The sequence below is a fragment of the Nomascus leucogenys genome, unplaced genomic scaffold (assembly GCF_006542625.1).
Source record: "Nomascus leucogenys isolate Asia unplaced genomic scaffold, Asia_NLE_v1 001696F_27364_qpd_obj, whole genome shotgun sequence".
NCBI classification, from domain to species: domain Eukaryota; kingdom Metazoa; phylum Chordata; class Mammalia; order Primates; family Hylobatidae; genus Nomascus; species Nomascus leucogenys.
This window is the reverse complement of record NW_022097394.1, coordinates 3,689-27,494: the sequence shown is the minus strand read 5'-3', so window position 1 is coordinate 27,494 and position 23,806 is coordinate 3,689. Positions and strand designations below refer to the sequence as shown.

Below are 23,806 nucleotides of genomic sequence, written 5' to 3'. Positions count from 1 at the left end.
CAACAACATAAGAAACCCTGTTTCTTTTCTTTTTTTTTTTTTTTTTTTGAGATGGAGTTTCACTCTTGTTGCCCAGGCTGGAGTGTAATGGTGTGATCTCAGCTCACTGCAACCTCCGGCTGCTGGGCTCAAGCAGTTCTCCTGCCTCAGCCTCCCGAGTAGCTGGATTACAGGCACACACCACCACACCCAGCTAATTTTGTATTTTAGTAGAGATGGGGTTTCCCATGTTGGTCAGGCTGGTCTCAAACTCCTGACCTCAGGTGATCCGGCTTCCAAAATGCTGGGATTACAGGCATGGCCACTGCACCCGGCCAACCCTGTTTCTTTAAAAAAAAGGTCGGGGAGCTGTCAGGGAACTCCTTGATGAATTATTTTGGCGATATCAACAATTGCTATCAAAACACCACTGTAAATCCAAAATTATATCTATTCCCAGATCTTTCTCCTTACTTCTAAACTCATTTAACCAACTGTCTCCTCCACCTCCACACTCAACTTAAATGTCAACTCAAAATAAATAATAATTATTTATTTGTTCTTAGACTGGCTTTCCCTCTAACATCTGAAGACTTGTCTTAAATTCTTACTTAATGTTATTAGCACCAAATCTGAAAGACTCTAGTATACAGACTCTTTGATATAAGAAACACGTGTTTTTGAGAACCACACAAAATAAAATAATTATCATAGCTGTAAAAACAAATATGCCCATAAACAAATAACAGTAAAGGATTAGAGGCTTTCAGTCACACTAGAGAGTGATGTTAATAAAATTATTCTGTTAATTCAACAAGAAAATATATAAACCAAATTCTAACAAACTTTCTATAAAATAAAAAGGAACCAATTGTTGAAGTTGAGAGTGAAAAAAGTGGAAGTTTCAGAAAGAGGTGAGGCCAACTGCAGAATGTGCTCCTCACGTATCATCAAGGCTGCCCCAATCACACCCCTGCCTCCCCATCCCCTTATTCTACTTAATTCTATCCCAGACCTTAACACCTTATGTAGTAAATATCTCCTACTTACTACACCTTTCCCCACCAGATTGAATGCTCCAGAATGTATGGGGCAGTTCCCCGCACCTGACTCACAGGTGCCAAATGACTGCAGGATTATGAGGCTGGAAGTAGTAAATATTTCCTCAATACTTGCAGTGGTTCACAGCCATGAAAAATCTAATATTTCCTGTCTCCCTTTCAGGAACCTTAAAGAAAGCAGCAATACTGTCGTAGGCATTTGAATGAGAGCAACTCGATTTTAAATAGGAGCTGGGTAAAATGAGGCTGAGACCTACTGAGCTACATTCCCAGATGGTTAAGTCTTTCTAAGTCACAGGGTGATGGAGGAGGTCAGCACAATACACAGGTCATAAAGACCTTGCTGATAAAATGAGTTGCAGTAGAAAAGCCAGCCAAAACCAAGATAACGACGAAAGTGACCTCTGGTCATCCTCACTGCTACACTCCCACCAATGCTATGGCAGTTTACAAATGCCATGGCAACATCAGGAAGTTATTCTCTATGGTCTAAAAGGTGAACCATAAAAATAATCCACTCCTGGTGGAGTTCGGTGGCTCTCACCTGTAATCTCAGCACTCTGGAAGGCCAAGGCGGGTGGATCACCTGAGGTCAGGAGTTTAAGACCAGCCTGGTCAACATGGTGAAACCCCATCTCTACAAAAAATACAAAAAAAAAATTAGTTAGGTGTGGTGGTACATGCCTGTGATCCCAGCTATTCAGGAGGCTGACACAGGAGAACCGCTTGAACCCAGGCGGTAGAGGTTGCAGTCAGCCAAGATCGCACCATTGCACTCCAGCCTGGACGCCATCTCGAAAAAAAAAAAAAAAACAGTATGAGAGCCTGGGCGTGGTGGTTCATGCCTATAATCCCAGCAGTTTGGGAGGCTGAGGTGGGTGGATCACCTGAGATCAGGAGTTTGAGACCAGCCTGACCAACATGGTGAAACCCCATCTCTATTAAAAATACAAAAGTTATCTGGGCATGGTGGCAGGTGCCAGTAATCCCACCTACTTGGGAGGCTGAGGCAGGACAATAGCTTGAACCTCGGAGGTGGAAGCTGCAGTGATCCGAGACCACGCCACTGCACTCCAGCCTGGGTAACATGAACGAAACTCTGTCTCAAAAACAAAACAGGAAGAGAAAACTGGAGCTGAGTACTACTCATTGTATTTACTTTCCTAAATAAAACATCATTATAAAAAACATTACTCAGTAATATAATTTAATTGAAGGGGGAAAAAACAGACTTACCAAATTTTTTTGCAAAAAGCTGATCCACCATCTTTCATAATTTAGTGATTCTGGTATACCATACTTCCTTCACTATCGAAATCACAGGAATACAAATTTTCTCAATCTAATGGGTTTAATAACTTAGGTTATTAAATATTATTATTATAAAATGGCAGTATTTTTCTTTCCTGTGACTAATTTTTTTTTTTTTTTGAGATGGAGTCTCGCTCTGTCACCCAGGCTGGAGTGCAGTGGCACAATCTCAGCTCACTGAAAGCTCCGCCTCCTGGGTTCACGCCATTCTCCTGCCTCAGCCTCCCGAGTAGCTGGGACTACACACACCTGGCTAATTTTTTGTATTTTTAGTAGAGAAGGGGTTTCACTGTGTTAGCTAGGATGGTCTTGATCTCCTGACCTCGTGCTCCACCCGCCTCAGCCTCCCAAAGTGCTGGGATTACAGGCGTGAGCCACTGCACCTGGCACCTGTGACTAATATTATTTCTAAGATCCAGATTGTATTTATTACTGAAACAATGCTGACATACACTGCACAAAAAAAGGAAGAACAAGACATTCGTTAAAGTTAGGAAAAAGCAGAACTGTGTGCTCAAGAACCACTAGCAGGCAGGACAGGCTGTCTCATGCCTATAATCTCAGTACTTTGGGAGGCCAAGGTGGGCAGATCACCTGAGGTCAGCAGTTCCAGACCAGCCTGGTCAACATGGTGAAACCCAAACTCTACTGCAAATAAAAAACTTAGGCAGGCATGGTGGCAGGTGCCTGTAATCCCAGCTACTTGGGAGGCTGAGGTAGGGAGAATTGCTTCAACCCAGGAGGTGGAGCTTGCAGTGAGCTGAGATCATACCACTGCACTCCAGCATGGGCAACAGAGGAAAACGTCATCTGAAAAAAAAAACAAACAAAAAAAAAACAGTGAACAGTTAGCAGGTGCCATTTGCTATGGGGAGACACTAGGGATATGATCTTGCTGGCAATCCTTCTATTTTAGTAAATCTAAACAGTGTGATTCCATTCTTTTTTGTCTGCACTCCACTCCAGAGCCAAAACAAGTAAGAAAATCAATTATATTTCTATTTCTTTCAAAACACATCTAACAATTAAGAGATGATATGCATGGCTCCATACTCTGAAAGGAACCTTCTTACGTCCTGGGTATCGTGGACATTTGATGAATGCTTGTTCAGTTGACTAGTGTAGACTTCAATTATAAACTGTTCAATGCATTATGCCAGATAAATCTTGCATGTCAAAAGTAGGACAACTATTGTGCTTTTAGTTATGTCTACCCATAAATGCAACATTTACATGTATTTATAAGGGGTTAATAAAAAGAAAATGAGTTTATTGTTCTAAAGAGTATTAGAATTTTGATAACATGAATTCTCCTGTCCTGGAACATAATTAAAAGTAAGAGGGATCTTATTTCATGTGAAAGGTACCATTAAAAAAATCATTGTTAAGCATTAATTATTTCACATAATCTTCTAATCTGATTTAAGACTGAAGACCTACCTCCTAAAGCTGGTTTATCAAGTTGTAAGTCTTCATGTGCTGAATTCACAAGTTCATGTCTGAAAGGTGAGAATAAATACTTAATATTCACTAGGCAATATTCAGCAAAGTAATATTCACTGGTGCATATTTTACATTTCATCACCAAGGGTGGCTTTGAAAAGAAAGGCTGGCCATGGTGGCTCACACCTGTAATCTCAACACTTTGGAAGGCTGAGGCAGATAGATCATGCAGTCAGGAGTTCAAGACCAGCCTGGCCAACATGGTGAAACCTCATCTCTAATAAACATACAAAAATTAGCCAGGCATTGTGGCAGGTGCCTGTCATCCCAGCTGCTCAGGAGGCTGAGCTAGGAGAATCGCTTGAACCTGGGAGGCAGAGATTGCAGTGAGCCAGGATGATACTCCAGCATGGGCGACAAAAGTGAAACTCCAGCTGAAAAAAACAAAAGAAATATCCCATTACTTTAAGGCAATGTAGATACAGCCAGAATTTCTACAGAAATGTGAACCACATTACAAAGCCAGAAAAACATACCAGCTAATATTATTTAATACAGTTAATACTAAATGGAAGAGGTATTTTTTCTTTTTTGAGATTGCATCCCACTCTGTCACCCAGGATGGAGTGCAGTGGCAGGATCTCAGCTCACTGCAACCGTCGCCTCCTGGGTCCAAGCAATTCTCCTGTCTCAGCCTCCCGAGTAGCTGGGACTACAGGCACCTGCCACCATGCCCTACTAATTTTTGTATTTTTGTAGGGACAGGGTTTCACCATGTTGGTCAGGCTGGTCTTGAACTCCTGACCTCAGGAGCTCCGTCCACCTCGGCCTCCCAAAGTGCTAGTATTACAGGCATGAGCTACCAGGCCTGGCCGGAAAAGGTAATATTTTCCAAACATAAACATTAGCATAACCTTATTGGACTTATAAAAATAATTTTTTTTAGTAATAGAAGCAGAAGATTCTCCTGAACTGTATCATTTCAGCTAACATTTACTTACTTAAGATGAAAATAATATAACAGCTATAAAAAGTCAAGAGGTAGCCAGGTGCAGTGGCTCATGCCTGTAACCCAAACACTTTGGGAGGCCAATGCAGGTGAATCACCTGAGGTCAGGAGTTTGAGACCAGCCTGGCCAACATGGTGAAACCCCATCTCTACTAAAAATATAAAAATTAGCCAGGTTTGGTGGCAATCGCCTGTAGTCCCAGCTAATAGGGAGGCTGTGGTGGGAGGATCCATGAACCTGAGTGGTGGAGGTTGCAGTGAGCTAAGATCGCACCACTGCACTCCAGCCTGGGAGAGACATCAAGATTGTTTCAAAGAAAAAAAGAAAAAGTCAAGAGCATGGGGAGTATTAAAATCAGACAGAACCAATGGTCTATCATCAGAACAGCTCCATTTTTTTGCTATCATTATGTGTTAAGGTCAATTTGCTAAACATTAATATTTGTATTAAAGTTTTAAGTGTACCATATAACACATTAGTGCTGACTTAGGTTTAATGTCCTTTGCTGTACAATATACTTGAATATCATACTTATATATCACAACAAAAGTATCTTTCCCTAAGGCAATTACCATTAATACTGCTTTAAAGTTATAAAATGTGGGCTGAGGGGTGGCTCACACCTGTAATCCCAGCACTTTGGGAGTCCGAGGCAGGCAGATCACGAGGTCAAGAGATCCAGACCATCCTGGTCAACATGGTGAAACCCCGTCTCTACTAAAGTACAAAAATTACCTGGGCGGGGTGACGCACACCTGTAGTCCCAGCTACTTGGGAGGCTGAGGCAGGAGAATCTCTTGAATCTGGGAGGCAGAGGTAGTGGTGAGCCGAGATTGCAACTCCAGCCTGAGCAACAAGTGTGAAACTTTGTCTGAAAAAAAAAATTATGAAATGTGAAGATTGTTTTTATAATTTTACAACACCTGAGCATTACTGTCTTTAAATAATCTAATAAATCACCATCACAACAAAAGCCCCACAAGCTAATCTGTTTCGCCTTATAAAAAGCACTGACATTTAGTGTGTGGTAATTTGTTGCAGCAGCCACGGGAAAATAGTATTGTAGTGAAGCCTCAAAACCCACCTGAAGGGGCTGGGCATGGTAGCTCATGCCTGTAATCCCAGCACTTTGGGAGGCCGAGGTGGGTGGATCACTTGAGGTCAGGAATTCGAGACCAGCCTTGCCAACATGGTGAAACCCCATTTCTAAAAAAAATACAAAAATTAGCCAGGCTTGGTGGCACATGCCTATAATCTCAGCTACTCAGGAGGCTGAGACATGGGAACTGTTTGAACCCAGGGTGGGGCAGAGGTTGCAGTGAGCCAAGATTGTGCCACTGCACCCCACCCTGGGTGACAGAGCGAGGCTCCATCTCAACAACAACAACAACAACAAACAACAACAACAAACAACAACAAAGAAAAACCCACCTGAAGAAGGTTTTCAGTTCTGTCAACAGTGCCCCACCAAACCCCTTAGAAGCACACATTCCTTTGCTGTGGGCCATGGACAGGAAGAAGGAAGCGCCTCCTCATGGCTGGGGCCTACCCAGGAGAAACTCAAGGGAAGGCACTGCCAGGCCGGTCCTTCTGCCAAGGCCATTTTCTTTTCTTTTTTTTTTTGAGACACAGTTTCACTCTGCCTCCCAGACTGGAGTGCAGTGACACAATTTGGCTCACTTCGACCTCTGCCTCCCCAGTTCAAGCGATTCTCCTGCCTCAGCCTCCTGAGTAGCAGTGATTACAGGAGCATAGCATGCCTAGCTAAGTTTTGTATTTTTAGTAGAGATGGGATTCTGCCATGTTCCCCAGGCTGGGCTCAAACTCCTCGCCTCAAGTGATCCACCTATCTCAGCCTCCCAAAGTGCTGAGGAGTGAGCCACCACACCCAGCACTCACCAAGGCCTTTGATAGCAGGCTTTTTCCAGGTGAGCACTCTTGTCTGGTCTGGTTCTGCCCCACTCTCCCTCTCACCAAGTTGGAATCCCTCACTACTTTTCAGTAGAGGAGAGTGTGTACCCCAATCTCAGCTTGGTATGATTCAGGTCTGCATTTAACTCATGAAACCTGGCTGATCTGGGGAAAAAAAGTTTCTCTCTGCAGGTATGATACGGGATGGGCCTGTCCCCAGGACCCTGGGAGAGGGAAGCCCAATGTCACACCAGGTTGGCAGTGCTGGGGAAGGGAAAGTGTTATGGTAGCCCCAAGACTAAAAAGAGGCAGCAGAGGGAGCAGGGCATCATTCCTATTGAACTCATGCCGCTGCCTGAGTGAGGTGAGGGAGGAATGCACCCGAGTGATGTGAGGCAGAGAGGTGCGGTTCCAGGGTGGCCTTCACCCTCCCTTCCTGCCATGTTACTCTGATCCCCTGCAGGTGAGCCTGCCCACTTTGGGCTTAGGGATGCCGCTGAGGCGTGTACTTAAACGCAGCCTCCCAAGAATCATGTCTCCAGGACTGGGGCAGAGCAGGGAGGAGTCCTAGACAGAGGAGAGGCCAGGGCAGGAGGGAGTGGGCCTCAAACTCCAGGAGGGGGCCCTTCTCATGGGTCCTCTTTTCCGGTCTCTCCTTCCTTACCCCTGGGCTGATCACCTGGGGAAGAACTGAGGCAAGGTTTCTCATCCTCAGGTCTGAGGGGTTCAATTACCAGGCCCAAGTAGCTGGGATTACAGGCAAGCACCACCATGCCTGGGTAATTTTGTATTTTCAGTAGAGACAGGGCTTCTCCATGTTGGTCAGGCTGGTGTCGAACTCCTGACCTCAGTTGATCCACCCACCTCTCCCTCCCAAAGTGCTGGGATTACAGGTGTGAGCCACCAAGACCGGTCAAGAAATCCTTTTTTAAAAACGAGCTGGGGTCAGTGGCTCACGCCCAAAATCCCAGCAATTTGGGAGGCCGAGGTGGGTAGATCACTTGAGGTCAGGAGTTTGAGACCAGCCTGGGCAACATGATGTAACCCCATCTCTACTGATATATATATACGTATATATATATACGTATATATATACACATATACATATATATATATTAGCTGGGTGTGGTGTTGGGCACCTGTAATCCCAGCTTTTCAGGAGGCTAAGGCAGCAGAATCACTTGAACCTGGGAGACAGAGGTTGCAGTGAGCCGAGATCATGCCACTGCAATCCAGCCTGGGTGACAACAGTGAGACTCCATTGCAAAAACAAAAACAGATTCCATCTCAAAAATAAATAAATAAATAAAAATAAATAAAACAAAAAACATGGTATGGTGATGAAAATACTGTGTTAAAGTTTCATAGAAAATAAAAGACCACTCAGATACAATAAGCTGTCTTTTTAGATGAGTATATTTGTTATTCTTATTTTACAGCTAAAGAAACCGGTTCAGAGAATGCTATTTCATTGGACAGTGTTGCATTTCTGGACAGTGCAGCTGAGATCAGACTTCGTGTGTAACTCCACTAGCCTACCAGGGTGCCTCTCGTAAAGGTAAGAAATCTAAATTTGGCCTAATATACAGTTTCCAGGGCAGCACTGGGTCAATTCTACATACAGTACTTCTATGTTCATCAAGGGAAACCTTAAGGGAAGGTGAAAATGCTTCCAGAAGGCAACTGGACACCAGCGCCCTTGTTTGTTGCCTTTGGGCTCTTCCTCTAAGGCCAATAGTGACCTGAAATTACTGGCTAACTCTTCCAATCAAGTGGACAAAAGGGTACCAAGGTCGTCAACATCAGACAAATTCACTTGAGGACCTATGTATGTGCTTTGAAAGACAAAACTGCTTTTGTAAAGGATAATGTATTTCAGAAAAACATAATCATATTAACAACTAATAACACTGTAAAATGCTGATGTGTTGAATGCTACTTTAAAAAAACCTGTTCAAATCTAGGAAAAAAATTTCTGATAGAAAACTACATATTGGTTGGGCAAGGTGGCTCATGCCTGTAATCCCAGCACTTTGGGAGGCTAAGGCGGGCAGATCACGAGGTCAGGAGCTCCAGAGCAGCCTGACCAACATGGTGAAACCCCATCTCTATAAAGATACAAAAAGTTAGCCGGGCATGGTGGCGTGTGTCTATAATTCCCAGCTACTCAGGAGGCTGAGGCAGCAGAATCGCTTGAACCGAGGAGGCAGAGGTTGCAGTGAGCCAGTGAGCCAAGATCTGCACCCCAGCCTAGGTGACAGAACAAGACTCTGTCTCAAAAAAAAACAAAGAAAGGAAAAGGAAGGAAGGAAGGAAGGAGAAAGGAAGAAAGAAGAAGAAAGAAAGAAAGAAAACTACGTATCAATTATCTAGCTAGCTAGCTATCTAGAGACAGGCTTTCATTCTATTGCTGAGGATGGAGAGCAGTGGGATGATCAGAGCTCACTGCAGCCTTGAGCTCCTGGCCTCAAGTGATCCTCCTGCCTCAGCCTCCTAAGTAGCTAGGGCCACAGGTGGACACATTTACACCTCGGTTTTTTGTTTGGTTTCTAGAGATACGGTTTCACTACATTGCCCAGGCTGGTGTCAAACTGGAGTCTCACTGTGTCGCCCAGGCTGGGGTGCAGTGGTGCCATCTTGGCTCACTGCATCCTCCGCCTCCTGGGTTCAAGCAATTCTCCTGTATCAGCCTCCCGAGTAGCTGGGACTTCAGGCATGCACCACCACATATGGCTAATTTTTGTATTTTTTGTAGATAACTGGGTTTCACCATGGCCAGGCTAGTCTCGAACTCCTGACCTCAGGTGATCCACCCGCCTCGGCCTCCCAAAGTGCTGGGATTACAGGTGTCAGCCAACGAGCCGGGACGAGCATTTTATGTTATTAAATAGCCTAACCCAAGCAGGGCGTGGTCCCTCATGCCTGCAATCCCGACAAATCTGATGGCCAAGGTGAGAAGATCGCTTAAACCCAGTTGTTCGAAACGGGCCTGGGCAACATCCCCAGACCCCCATCTCTACAAAAGGTACAAAAATTTGGCCAGGTGCGCACCGCACCTGGCTAATTTTTGTATCTTCTGTAGAGACTGGGTTTCGTCATGTTGCCCAGGCTAGTCTCGAACTCCTGAGCCCAAACCACCCATCCTCCCGCCTCGGCCTCCCAAAATGCTGGGATTACAAGGCCCAAGCAGCCTCATGTTTTATTTAAGCAGTCCCTCCCTGTTGCACACTTGGATAGTTTTTTTATTTTTTTGGACAGGGTTTACCTCAGTCTGGCAGGCTGCAATGCTGTGGTGGGATCATAGCTCATTGGAGCCTCGAACTTTGGGGTTCAAGCAGCTGGGGGGCTGAGGTAGGACTACAGAGATCCGGTCGCGCCATATTGCTAGGTTGCTCTAGGCCTGAAGGGATGCTCCAGCCTCGGCCGCGCCCGGGCATAGTCTTCTAGTTTTGACCAACATAAACACTGTGCTTGGTCTGAGTTTTCAACTACCCTTCTCCAGCCAGCAACACACAGGACCTGGCGGAGAGGTCGTGGTTACCAGCCTACACGCTGAGAAGACTGCCCAGCTGCAAGAACCCTGCCGCCCCAGTGACGTCGCCGAACGCCCGCGCCTGTGACGTCGCCGAAGGCCCACCTCTATGGCGTCACCAAGGACCGCCTCTCACGCGGAGCCAATCGGAACTCGCGGAGGGGCTGCTGGGGGCTTCCAGGAGCGCGCATGTGCGGACGGCTGGCTGCAGGCGGCCGGGCGGGCTGTAACCCGCCGCTAGACTGGCGCTTTTGTGTCAGGAGGCTTCGGCCTGGCCGCCGTCGCCTATAAGCTACGAGGAGCTTTACGACTTGGCCGGGCGCAGCAAAGGCCAGACTCTGCGCGAACAGGCGCCACGCGCCAACCGGCCGGCACCTGGCGGGCACCATCGAACGGTGGCGCAGAAGCTCCTCAATGGCCAGCGCCAGCTGCAGCAGCGGCCGCGCACTCGCCTCACCTGAGCTTGGGTACGTGCGCCCCACAACACCTCCCCCAGCCAGGGCCCGGGGACCCCCGGGAGCGTCCCCCTGCTACCTGGCGCCGCTCATCCTGGGCGGGGTCGGTCCCCTCTGAGGCTGCCCGTCATTAGGGGGCTGCACCCCCGAGCTTGACCTCTGAAGGCCCTTTGCGATAGCATTAAGCCTTTGAAACTTTGTAGCGGGTTAGAAGGGGCTAGAAAACGAAGAAAACATCTTTTAAAAAATACAAGCGATTGGCGGGGCGCGGTGGCCCATGCCTGTAATCCCAGCACTTTGGGAGGCTGAGGCGGGTGGATCACGAGGTCAGGAGTTCAAGACCAGCCTGGCCAGCATGGCAAAACCCCGTCTCTACTAAAAACACAAAAATTAGCTGGGCGTGGTGGCGGGCGCCTGTAATCCCAGCTACTCGGGAGGCTGAGGCAGAGAATTGTTTGAACCCGGGAGGCGGAGGTTGCAGTGAGCCGAGATCACACCACTGCACTCCAGCCTGTTGGACAGACTGAGATAACGTCTAAACAAACAAATGTATGTATGTATTTATATATATATGCGATCGAGCCCGGGAGGTTGAGATTACAGTGAGCCGAGATTATATAAGCAATCAAGCACGGGAGGTTGAGGTTACAGTGAGCCGAAATTGTGCCATTGCACTCCAGTCTGTGTGACAGAGGGAGACTCTGTCTCTAAAAAATTATACGTAAGTGAGAGCTTTTCTTCCAGCGCTCATGCTCAGACTGAAGAAAGTAATTGGGCCAGGACCCGTGGCTCACGCCCTTAATCCCAGCACTTTGGGGGGCCGAGGCTGGCGGATCGCTTGAGCTCAGGAGTTCCAGACTAGCTTGGGCAACATGGTGAAACCCTGTCTCTACAAAAATACGAAAAATTACCTGGGCACGGTGGCACGCGCTTGTAGTCCCTGCTGCTTATGGAGCTGAGGCGGGAGGATCGCTTGAGCCTCGATCCTCGCTGCAGCCTCCACCTCCTGGGCTCAGGCAATCCATTTCAGCCTCCCAAAGTGCTGAGATTACAGGAACGAGCCATCGTGCCTGGCCTTACACTGTATTTTAATGCTTTTTTTGAAAATGGAAACTTTTACAGGCAATTCACTTCTTCAAACTAATGATAAGGAAATGATGCTGTTCTGTCCTGTTATGTGTTTTGTTTGCGTGTATGTGTGTGTGTGTTTTTCTTTTTTGAGACAGGGTCTTGCTCTATTGCCCTGGCTGCAGTGAGGTGGCGCAATCATGGCTCACTGCAGCCTTGACCTTGGGGCTCAAGGAATCCTTCCCCTTCAGCCTCCCCAGTAGCTAGTACTATAGGTGCATGCTACCACACTTGGCTAATTCTTTTTTTGACATGGAGTATCACTCTGTCTCCCAGGCTGGAGTGCAGTAGTGCAATCTTGGCTCACTGCAGGCTGGTCTCAAACTCCTAACTTCAGATGGTCCACCCACCTTGGCATCCCAAAGTGCTGGGATTACAAGTGTGACCCACTATGCCCGGTGATTTTGCTCATTTTAGATACTAGAACTTTTTAATTTAATTTTTTTGTTTTTTTCCCTGAGATGGAGTCTTGCTTTATCGCCAGGCTGGAGTGCAGTGGCGTGATCTTGGCTCACTGCAACCTCTGCCTCCTGGGTTCAAGCGATTCTACTGCCTCAGCCTCCCGAGTAGCTGGGACTACAGGTGCGCACCACCACACCAGGAGTTCAAGGCTGCAATGAGCCATGATCATGCCACTGCACTCCAGCCTGGGCAACAGAGTGAGACCCTGAGTCCACAAGTAAAGAAGTCAACATCATATGATCTGTACCAGGGTACAGGCAGATGCTATTATCCCCACTTCCATCCTCAACTCTGAGTTGAGTCATACATCAACCTCTAGTAAAAAGTGGCATGCTCTCAGTCAAAGGGGCAAGCCCAAACCACGTGGAAAGGATCTTAACTCTCTTGAGAGCTAATATAAAAAGAATTCCTCCTAGATATAAGCATTGTGACATCAGTTACTTAGGCTAAACATGCCTATTATGCTAAGTGAATTATTAACAATAAATACTTCAACTCTGTGCCATGTTAATTATCATAATATGATTTATGATTTGTTTTAACCTTAGGTTATATGTACCTTGAAGCCATTTATATTTTGGTATACTTTTAATGGTTACTATACACTAGACTATGTGTGTTGGACTACACATGGAGAGTCAAAAAAGAGTATGTGATCAGAGTAGAAATTATGCCCTAGCTTCCTTCGTGTCTACCTCCTACCTCAAGTAGAAGCAGTAGAAAAAGTAATTACCTAAGATATTTTGGATTCTGGTTTGTGGAGAAGCACCCTTATATTTAGGCTGATGCGTGGCTAAATTAGAAAGTATTTTTTGTGATTTAGAATTTTATATGGAGATGTTCATTGTGATTAATTATTCTTTGTATTAGCAGATTTTTGCTTTTTATAGCTGCATGATTTCTTGTTTATTATTCATTCATTGTTGTCTATTAATAAACAAAAACTTTATTTCACTGAAACAGCGATATATAATCCAAGTTGGGTTTTTTAATAATGACTGACTTTTTTCTTTGGGAATACATTACTGTTAAAAATGTAGATTATTAGATACATTATTTTTAATGAATATAAGTGGTATAATTAGAAGGCTGAAAAGAATCCTTGGAAACATTAGTTTAATTTGATAGCTAAGAAACTGAGGACAAGATACTTATTCTTTGTAGCATATTTTCTAAAGTCATTTCATTGTCTCACCAAGAAGTACTTGCATAAAGCCAGTTCGATTCTAGCATCTGTTGAATAGTTAAGGTTGAGTAAAGTGGGTGAGTTTTACAGATATTTTCCCTTATTTCTTTTAGGCGAATGTGGATTGGGAAAGTCGACTTTAATCAACTCATTACTCCTCATAGATTTGTATTCTGCAGAGTATCCAGGTCCTTCTCACAGAATTAAAAAGACTGTACAGGTATGGATATTAGTATTGTTAATTGATGATAAGCTGGAATAATATTAATACACAAAAAGCACATGTTGTAACTTTTATTATGCTTCCTTAGAGGTAAGATGCAAACATGCCCTTAGCCAGTGTAAGATGGTAAATATGACTTCATCAAATTAAAAAAAAAGGAGAAGAAGTATAGTTAATCAGAAGAATTATCTTGACTAGAACTTTCCAAATTTGTCCTAAGGACTCTCCTAGAGATGACACTGTGACATAGTAACCAATTCCCCTGGAGTTGTGCTATCTAGTATGACAGTCATTTGCCATATGTATAAATCAGTTAAAATTAATTAAATTAAAAATGCAATTTCTCATTTGCTCCAGATACATTTCAAGTGCTCAACAGCCACATTTGGCAAGTGGCTGCCATTTTGTGCAGCACATATATGAAGATTTTCATCATTGCAGAAAATTGCGTTGGACGATGTAGAGAAAACATGATTTATAGAAAAGCTATTGTTATTTAAATACAGTGTTCTATATTAGTCAGTGGGATAATACCATACCATAGTTGAATGGCAATAGCAATTCTGTAAGACTCCCAAGGTATATATGATCTATTTTACTGCTTCTCTGTCTTTGCTATGCATTCCAATCCTGGGTATCCTGTTAAATTTAGTTCTTCTAGTAGGTCTGAGATGGGCTGTATTTCTACATTTCTAACAAGATCCCAGGTGATACTGATGCTGCTGGATGGTAGATCACACTTTATAGAGCAAGGGGCTAGACTCTAGATGTGCACTTCTTATTAAATGCTACAGCAGCCTGTAGCCACTTCTCATCTTAGCAAAGGTCACCTAACTTCAAGTAACATGACTTGGGTTCGTATACGAACTTTGCCACTTATTTGATAAAGTTCTTTAACCTCTTTAGACCCATTTACTTTTCTATAAAATGGAGATAATACCTATCGTAAAATTGTTTTTAAGACATACTCTAAAATAATGTAGCTAGATAGAAGAATTCTCAGTATTGTAAGAAATTCAAAACTGTTTGCTTTAATTTTATCCATTTGTATAAATTCTATCTCAATCCTAATTTAAACCTGATATTTAGACCTTCAGTTTTTCCATAAGTCCTAAGTGAAGAAAACAACTATGAAATTTTAGTCTGAAGTAATTATCTTAGTATTTTATGAATAATATTTTTATTTTTGTTTGAATTCACATTGTTTTTGAGGTATTTTTCTGTCAACTATTAAAACTCCTAAGTTCATCATGAAGTTTTTATATTATTTAAAGTAATCTCTCCTTTGAAATTTAAAACTGAATATTATTGTTTTCATATTATGAAGTGTGTTATTAATACACTTAGTGCAAATAATATGCTAATAATTTAGCTGTGTTTCAACAATAAATAGTTTATTTTCTTTCATTTGGAACGTTTTGAAGTAATGAATAAAGATTTATTCAACATAATTTATATTTTTGAATCTTTACATAGAATAATTGGACGTATCTTCCACTGGTAAATTCATTTTGCCTATTTGAAAATATTGATTATTGTCCGTTAACAGTCATCAGTTAATTCATATTTAGAATTGCAACTTAATTGTTTGTTTATTTGCATTCTATAGCTGGCAGCCTGTTATCGATTACATTGATAGTAAATTTGAGGACTACCTAAATGCAGAATCATGCATGAACAGACATCAGATGCCTGATAACAGGGTGCAGTGTTGTTTATCCTTCATTGCTTCTTCAGGACATGGGTCAGTATCTTGATACTTCTGATTCCTTTTGGTTGTTGTGGCTTACTGTTACCTGTATGTGCATATTTTAGTAATCTTTAAGTTTGTGAAGTACATACAGCTATACCCATTATGAAGTACCAAATTTCATGTAGAAATGTCTTAGTTGAAAAGCCTTTTTAAGTCCTGTATAAGCTAAGTGATTTTACTCCTTAGTTCTTTATTCATAAGGATTTTCCCTGCTTCGTGGAAATAAACAGTGTTGCCACCATGGTTTGAGGTCTCAGTGTGGCAAATATAGCTTTCATGTTGACCACTCTGCTACTCATTGAACGACCAAATGAAGAGAAGTAGCCATACCAGTTAGACCTACTCAGAATCAAAGATGCTATTTATTATAAGTCTCATAAGAGATGGTTATCAAAAGCACTTGCATGCCAATGTTTTCTTGTGCCATTTCATTCTACAATAAATCTATCTGGCTTCTGTTTCACCTTAGCTGTCATAGACATGTTGTTTAGGTATCATATTGTCACTACTAACTTTTTGTTTATTAGGGCATAAGACCTAAGAATCTAGACATTAATCTGATGTGATTGTTCTGTTATAGTTAGCCTGTACTCCCTTTTTTTGTTCTTTGTACTTCCCCTTTATTTTGAGTACATATATGTGTCATTGACAACTGCAGATTTTTCCAGTTATTTTTCCTCAGTCTTTTCCTTTGGGTAAGTAACGCAGCATACATAATTCAGCCACTTGATAATTGTAACTCCACCATCTCTCCACTGAAAGAACTGTAGTAGCATCAGGCTAAACAGCATTAAGTTATCTAACACTCACATTACAGTACTAGTGTGAACCAATTCCTTCAAGTATACCTTTCTCTTCTATTTTTAGCTTCTCTCTCTCTTATTTTTTTTTTTTTTTGTAGATGGGTCAATGCCCATTATCACTCTAGATGGATAAGGGAGCCTTAATTATATACTTACATGTTTGCACTGTCAGATTGGAGTGGGTAAAAATGTTTCTTCTTTTATGTTTAATACTCTTTTTTATTTATTTATTATTTTTGCTGTGCCCTAGACTATTACGTAACTGAAGACTCCCACCTTCAGGCAGGATTGCGTAGTACATGTTTGTAACTACTTCACATTGCCTTTGTTGAGGTAATTTCAGTTTTTATTATTATTATTATACTTTAAGTTCTAGGGTACATGTGCACAATGTGCAGGTTTGTTACATATGTATACATGTGCCATGTTGGTTTGCTGCACCCATTAACTCGTCATTTACATTAGGTATTTCTCCTAATACTATCCCTCCCCCATCCCCGCACCCCACGACAGGCCCCGATGTGTGATGTTCCCCACCCTCTGTCGAAGTGTTCTCATTATTCAATTCCCACCTATGAGTGAGAACATGCGGTGTTTGGTTTTCTGTCCTTGTGACAGTTTGCTCAGAATGATGGTTTCCAGCTTCATCCATGTCCCTACAAGAGACATCAGCTCATCCTTTTTTATGGCTGCATAGTATTCCATGGTGTATATGTGCCACATTTTCTTAATCCAGTCTATCATTTAACGGTGTTCTCAGTTTACATATTTAAATCACTAAACTGACTCTTTGACTTAAAAGGCTCAAAAAAAGTAATCTCAAAAATACAGCACACTGTATAACCTTTTATGAGTATTTATGTAGCTTCTTGAATTTATATTTTTAAATCTTTCTCACTTAACTTGTCAGGGCCTTTTCCTGAAAGCCAGCTGAGTGAAATTTTAACCTTCAGTTAAGTCAATAAAATTTGTCAGCTTATAACCAATTTTATTATTTTAGATCTGGACTCTCTCCAAGTTTAGTAATTCTCGTGAAATCGCATTCCTCCCATCCCTTTGGGGAAAATTTTATATCTTAAAATTGCGTGGGAAATGAGAGCTTTTTTAAAAGAAAAAAAATTTTATATTCAAATGATATCTAGTGGCTTTGCACCATTTCTTATTTGTCACAAGGGGTAAGATATTTAAAATTGCTTTATCTTATATATAAAATGTACCTTTGAATAATTTCTCAGTTTTAACTATTTTTAGAAATGGAGCAAAATTTTGCCCATTGGTACATGATATTGTGGATGAAGTGAAAGAATATGAGGTTGGGTGTGGTGGCTCACGCCTGTAATCCCAGCTCTTTGGGAGGCTGAGGCAGGCGGATCACCTGAGCTCGAGAGTTCGAGACCAGACTGACCAACATGGAGAAACCCCGTGTCTACTAAAAATACCAAATTAGCCAGCTGTGGTGGCGCATGTCTGTAATCCGAGCTACTAGGGAGGCTGAGTCAGGACAATCGCTTGAACCTGGGAGGCGGAGGTTGTGATGACCCGAGATCACACCATTGCACTCCAGCATGGGCAACAAGAGTGAAACTCCTCCTCAAAAAAAAGAATATGACACAGAATTTTATGTATAGAGTTCCAGATACCCTGCTCACTACAGACTGAAATTCCATGCAGTCTAATACATTAATCAGAGCCTTTCCATCTTGTCTGGGTAGTCCCTAGGTTCCCTTTTTAGAGGGATTTGTTTTTAGAGTAATTATAAATTGGTCCAACTGTGTACTTTCAGTGCCTCCTACCTCCCTCTACAAAGTATGAACTGCATGCATGGCTAATTTATGATTTCAGTTATTATTCCTTCATGTGCATTGTTCCCTATTTTGTAACTATTATTAAAGTAAAAAACTGACTGCGAACATGAATTTTAAAATAGTGTTTTTTCCTTCAAGTATTAATTACCACTTTTAGAAAGACTGGTATCATCCAGTGAGTTTTATACAGGATTTTTTTCCCTTAGAAATATATACATACATACATACAAAAAAAATTTATCATTTACCCTGTAGTTGTTTATTATGCTGTACACTTTGAGGTTAAATAGTCTTTTCTCTCTAGTGTGGGTTTGTCTTCTAGAAATGATAAAGGATTTTCTATTGCTTAAAAACAAATTTAAAAACTACATTTGTTGATGAAAAGACCAGCCAATATAAAACTAAATGGAAAGAAGAAAAAAATTCAACCAGAATGTAATATACATGTGAACTAAATGTTTTTTGTTGCTGACGTTTTGTAGGCTTCTGAAATTTAATGAGACTTTTACAAGGTTTACCTTTTCTCCCTAAAGTTTAATTTTTAAACTGACTTCAATGTTTTTTGACCCTTTGGTTATATTTAAGAAGTTGACTTCTCTAATTTCCTTATCATGTTTATTTTTAAATATCTTTCTCTTTAAAAGTTGGGATATTATAATAAGTATTCAGCAAGTATTGATTTGCGTTTAAATATAAAATCTTGTTATTTGGATTTTAATACTTTATATTAAATGCCTTTAAGATTTATTAAAATTTTAGATTAACTGAACTCTACTTTTTTGTTACTGGATTAATAAGCAGGCTTGTATCTGACATAATAGCTTAATAAGGCAGTGACAATTTAAATTAGTCATGAGTATAAATTGAAAAACCATAATTTATAAATCTGAGATTGAATAATTCATGGCATTTCTATTTAGTGTTTTATATAATGATTAATAAACAGAAGCAAAACTTAATTCTTTTTTCAAAGATGGATAGGTTCAGGCCAGATGCAGTGGCTTACACCTGTAATCCCAGCACTTTGGGGACCAAGGCAGGAAGATTGCTTGAGGCCTCAGACTAGGCAACATAGTGACATCCTGACTCTACAAAAAATAAAAAAATTAGTTGGGGCTGGGCGCAGTGGCTCACACCTGTAATCCTAGCACTTTGGAAGGCTGAGGCAAGGGGATCACCTGAGGTCAGGAGTTCAAGACCAGCCTGACCAACATGGTGAAACCTTGTCTCTACTAAAAATACAAAAATTAGCTGAGTGTGGTGGCGGATGCCTGTAATCCCAGCTACTTGGGAGGCTGAGGCAGGAAATCGCTTGAACTCGGAGGCAGAGGTTACCGTGAGCCAAGATTGTGCCACTGCCTCCAGACTGGGCAATAAGAGTGAAACTCAAAAAAAAAAAAAATTAGTTGGGCATGGAGGCACACTCCTGTAGTCCTAGCTACTTAGGAGTCAAAAGTGGAAGAATTGGAGGCTATGGTGAGCTATGGCTACACCACTGCACTCCAGCCTGGGTGACAGAGCAAGACCCTGTCAAAAAAGTAAATAGAAATGGATAGGTTCATTTAGTTAACACTAGTGAGGCAAGAACACAGTTTATAGATAATATAAACAGTGTTACTCCATCCACACACTCTTTTTCATTGTGCTCCCTATTCTCTGAATGCCAGTGTCAAATTTCAAGGGATTTAAGACAAGCAGAATTAGAATAGGCAACTATCTTAATTCTCCATGTTTGCTTTCTCCCCCTCACTGTCTCTTTCTGCCTGTCAGCCTTACTACCCCAATGAAGTACATACAGTAATCTTTGTTAGTAAAAAGACTGGATTATCTTATTAGTCTTAGGACTCTGATCCCCCCAATTTTAATGTATATGTTTCTCTTTCTTCATTTTAAAATGTCAGTCAATTCAATTATTAGTATTAGTCAATACAGTTAATAACAGAATGAGACCTTTATTTCATTTTTCTCATGTTTTTATAAAAATTAAGGAATACCACTTTAGAATGGTAGTCCTTTTCAAAATATTTCTAGTGTCTTCATTTATTCTTGTGAAACATAAAATTTTAGTCCACAGTGTATTCTCGATTTGAGGACTTTGGTTCTCATTTAGAATTGCTAAAGGACATAAGGAAAATCACAGCAGCTTACTTTTTTCTCAGCAAATATTTGGGCACCTTCATGAGTGTTAGATACCGTGCTAGGTCCTGAGGATACAGATGAATGAGACAAGGCCCCCGCTGCAAAGAGTATTTCAGTGAGAAGATGGGAAAAACAAATACAGATGCTCCTCGACTTGGGACAGGGTTACATTAACCCGTCGTAAGTTGAAGATACGTTTGATACACCTTGCCTACTAAACATGATAGCGTAGCCTACGGTTGGACAAATCATCTAACATAAAGCCTATTTTGTGATAATGTTTTGAATATCTCATGTAATTTATTGAATACTGAAAGTAAAAAACAGAATGGTTGTATGGTTTCTATTCAATGCGTATTGCTTGCACACTATCAAAAATTTGAAAAATTGTTAAGTGCAATCATAGTTAGTGAGGAAGCATCTGTATGCAGGCAGGCAGTTACTGTGACCACATAGAAATATGCCTAGTCTTAGGTTGGAGAAGGATTCCCAGTGGAAATTGGATCATAAACCAGTGTCCTGAGGATGAATAGGAATTAGCCAGGCCAAGGAGAAGCAGGATGATAATGGAGGGTGTTCCAGCCAAGGTAGTAGCCTGTGGCCAGATGTCAAAGTATGGTGCTTTCAAGGAATTGTAAGAAGTTCAAAAAGGTTGGCACATTGGAAGTAGGAGGCAAAGGAAAGGCTAGGAATGCTAAGAGATGAGGTCAGCTGGAGAATCTAAGTCTTCACAAGCCTCGTAGGCCATACAAGTTAAGGCATCTGGTCTTTAATAAGATTTTTAGTCAGGGCATAACTTAATAAGATTTGGATTTAGAAAGACCACTCTGACTTCAGTTTGAGTGGTTTGTATTACAGTTATTCATTCCAAGGTCTTGGTGGCCTAAAGTAATGGAAATGGAGATATACATACATACATATATACATATATATATATATACATCTATACACGTACTATATATATGGGAAGAGGATTAGAGGAGGGGAGGAATCCTCAAGGTTTCACACTTGAGTAATTGGGTAGACTGTAGTGCCATTCACTGAGATAGGAAGCATAGAAGAGAGAAAATGAGGTTCAGATGAGCTTTTGATTTCAAGGAGCCCATGGAACACCCGGGTAGCATATCTACTGGGTAAACACAAATCTGGAACGTAACAGTGAGATATGGGCTGTGTATGAAGATTTGAGAGTCAGTTGACCAATTGAATATAATTGAAATCTAATTGGGGATGTGAAGAATCTTGTTCTCCCAAACTGATCAATTCAGTCATATTAAATACTGTGTATTTCAGACTTAAACCATTGGATATTGAGTTTATGAAGCATCTGCATGAAAAAGTGAATATCATCCCACTTATTGCCAAAGCAGACGCACTCACACCAGAGGAATGCCAACAGTTTAAAAAACAGGTGAGCAGGATGTGTTAACTCAGGTTTCTTATACCATTCTCATAATTTGCAGTTTTTACTATTTTTAGTATAATGTGTTGCAATCCATTCCTCTTACTGCCTTACTATATTGTCATTTATGCTGTATTAAAAATAACTCTTGAATCTTCTGCCTTAGTTTTCCCCTCAAAGCTCTTACCCATTATCATAATATCTTTATCCTTTGTCAGTTTTTAAATATGGTTGTTTTAAGTGTTTTTTTTTTTTTTTTTTTTGAGATGGAGTCTCGCTCTGTTGCCCGGTTGGAGTGCAGTGGTGTGATCTTGGCTCACTGCAAGCTCTGCCTGCCGGGTTCACACCATTCTCCTGCCTCAGCCTCCCAAGTAGCTGGGACTTACAGGCACCTGCCACCACGCCCGGCTAATTTTTTGTATTTTTAGTAGAGATGAGGTTTCACCGTGTTAGCCAGGATGGTCTCGATCTCCTGACCTCGTGATCCACCTGCCTTGGCCTCCCAAAGTGCTGGGATTACAGGCCTGAGCCACCGCGCCGGCCTTAAGTGTTCTTTAATAACACCCCCACACAGAAAATTTCTCCCCATACTTTTTAGAATTATTTTCTTAAAATGAATTCCCAGGAAGTGGATTATTCTTTCAAAGGCTGTGATTATTTTTATGGGTCTTTATCTCCCCCACTCCCCATTTTGTCATGGTGCTTCCCCACTAAAACAAATTCATTTTATAAAGCGTACATCTGTTTCACTGTGACTTTGCCAGCATTGTTTATTATTTTTATTTTGAAAACCTTTTGGGAATGAAGTGGTACCTAATCATTTCTTTATCTTTTCCTTTTATTTTCCAGAAAGGCTGAACATTTTAAAAACAAAGATTTCTTTTCCCCTTTTTGTAAACACCTGTTCAAATCCTTTGTCTGTTTAACCAGTAGTACTTGGTATTGCCCATATTTATTGATATGGGTTCTTTTTATTCTGGGTATTTAGTTCTCTCTCATTTTCACTGTATTTTTTATATTTTTTCTTTTGCTGCTTATATCCTATTTTTGTTTTCAGTGCACTTTATAGGATATTTATAGTTTAAATTATTGTTCAAACCCATGACCCTAAAATTAAGAGTCTCATGCTGTATGACTGAGCTAGCTGGAAGACCGCTAAACTGTTTCTCTAGACTCATGTCTAGTTGTCTCAATAATATTGAGTTATACAGTCACACATATTTCTAATTTAACTGTGTTTGGTTCATTATATATTACATTTTATGAAATGTAGGGTCAATTCTGGAACCTTTCTGTCTTCCAGTAGTCTTTATTTTTGGCTAGTAGTATATTGTTTAAACCACAGCAACTTTGTATAATATTTAAAAATAGATTGTAATTATCTCTATTGTCCATATAGTACTGTTGTAACAAAATGTTTTGTTTTTCACCTTTTTCAATCTGAATTTCAGAATACCTTGAAACCTGTTATTAAAAGCCTGTTAAAATTTGCTTTGAAGTTATGCTAAATTCATATAAATTTTCAGAATGTTTGAGTACGTTTTTACTGTATCTAGCATTTTTCTGTTTTACACTTACCCATTTCCATTTTTAGTTTGTAATGTGCTAAGTTTCAAATACTATCATGTAATACATTTCTCTTCTTTTATTATGTATTTCAATTTGGATTTTTACTGATAAAAGTAAAAAAGATGAATATGAAGTGACCTCTTGTTTCAAATTGGTGACATTCTTGTGGTTGTACTCAGGTCATTTAATATAAACCTCTGACTAAAGCCACTGGTTTTATAGCCAGCTCCTATTATTCATTTTTCTCATCATGTATTTTCACCTCTCTGTTTTATTTTGTTTTTTTTTAATACATATATGTAGGTACATACCCTAATTGTAAAATATATGTGGTTCTATTTTTTTCAGTGACAATTTTATTTCTGTTTGCTTCTATCTAGTATAGTAACCATGTAACACAATTTGTTCAGGGTCCTTTTATAGCTACTGGGAACCTTTGCCATGAAAATTGCACCAAAATATAAGTATAGGCGGGGAAGCTAGTTTTAGATATATTCGCCATTGGTTTGTTATGGGCCCAAGGAAGGATAGGGAGTTGGAAATTATTTGGATGTCTATATTCTGTTTAGAATTTGGAGTGATTTTGGACATGATAATTTAATTTGAACTAGATCCTTCCTGATGTTATTATTAA

At 41.1% G+C, this 23,806-nt stretch overlaps 1 long non-coding RNA gene across 2 annotated transcripts; it reads left to right on the top strand.

Moving 5' to 3' along the window:
• Positions 1-10,379: 10,379 nt before the first annotated feature.
• On the top strand, positions 10,380-21,571 carry LOC115834247. 2 transcript variants are annotated; one of them, XR_004029238.1, is made up of 4 exons: positions 10,380-10,714; positions 13,592-13,698; positions 15,311-15,445; positions 21,495-21,571. It is a non-coding gene; the product is annotated as an uncharacterized LOC115834247 (long non-coding RNA). The 2 variants fall into 2 exon arrangements; XR_004029239.1 differs by having other exon boundaries at positions 10,673-10,714; positions 13,643-13,698.
• The last annotated feature ends 2,235 nt before the right edge of the window (positions 21,572-23,806 follow it).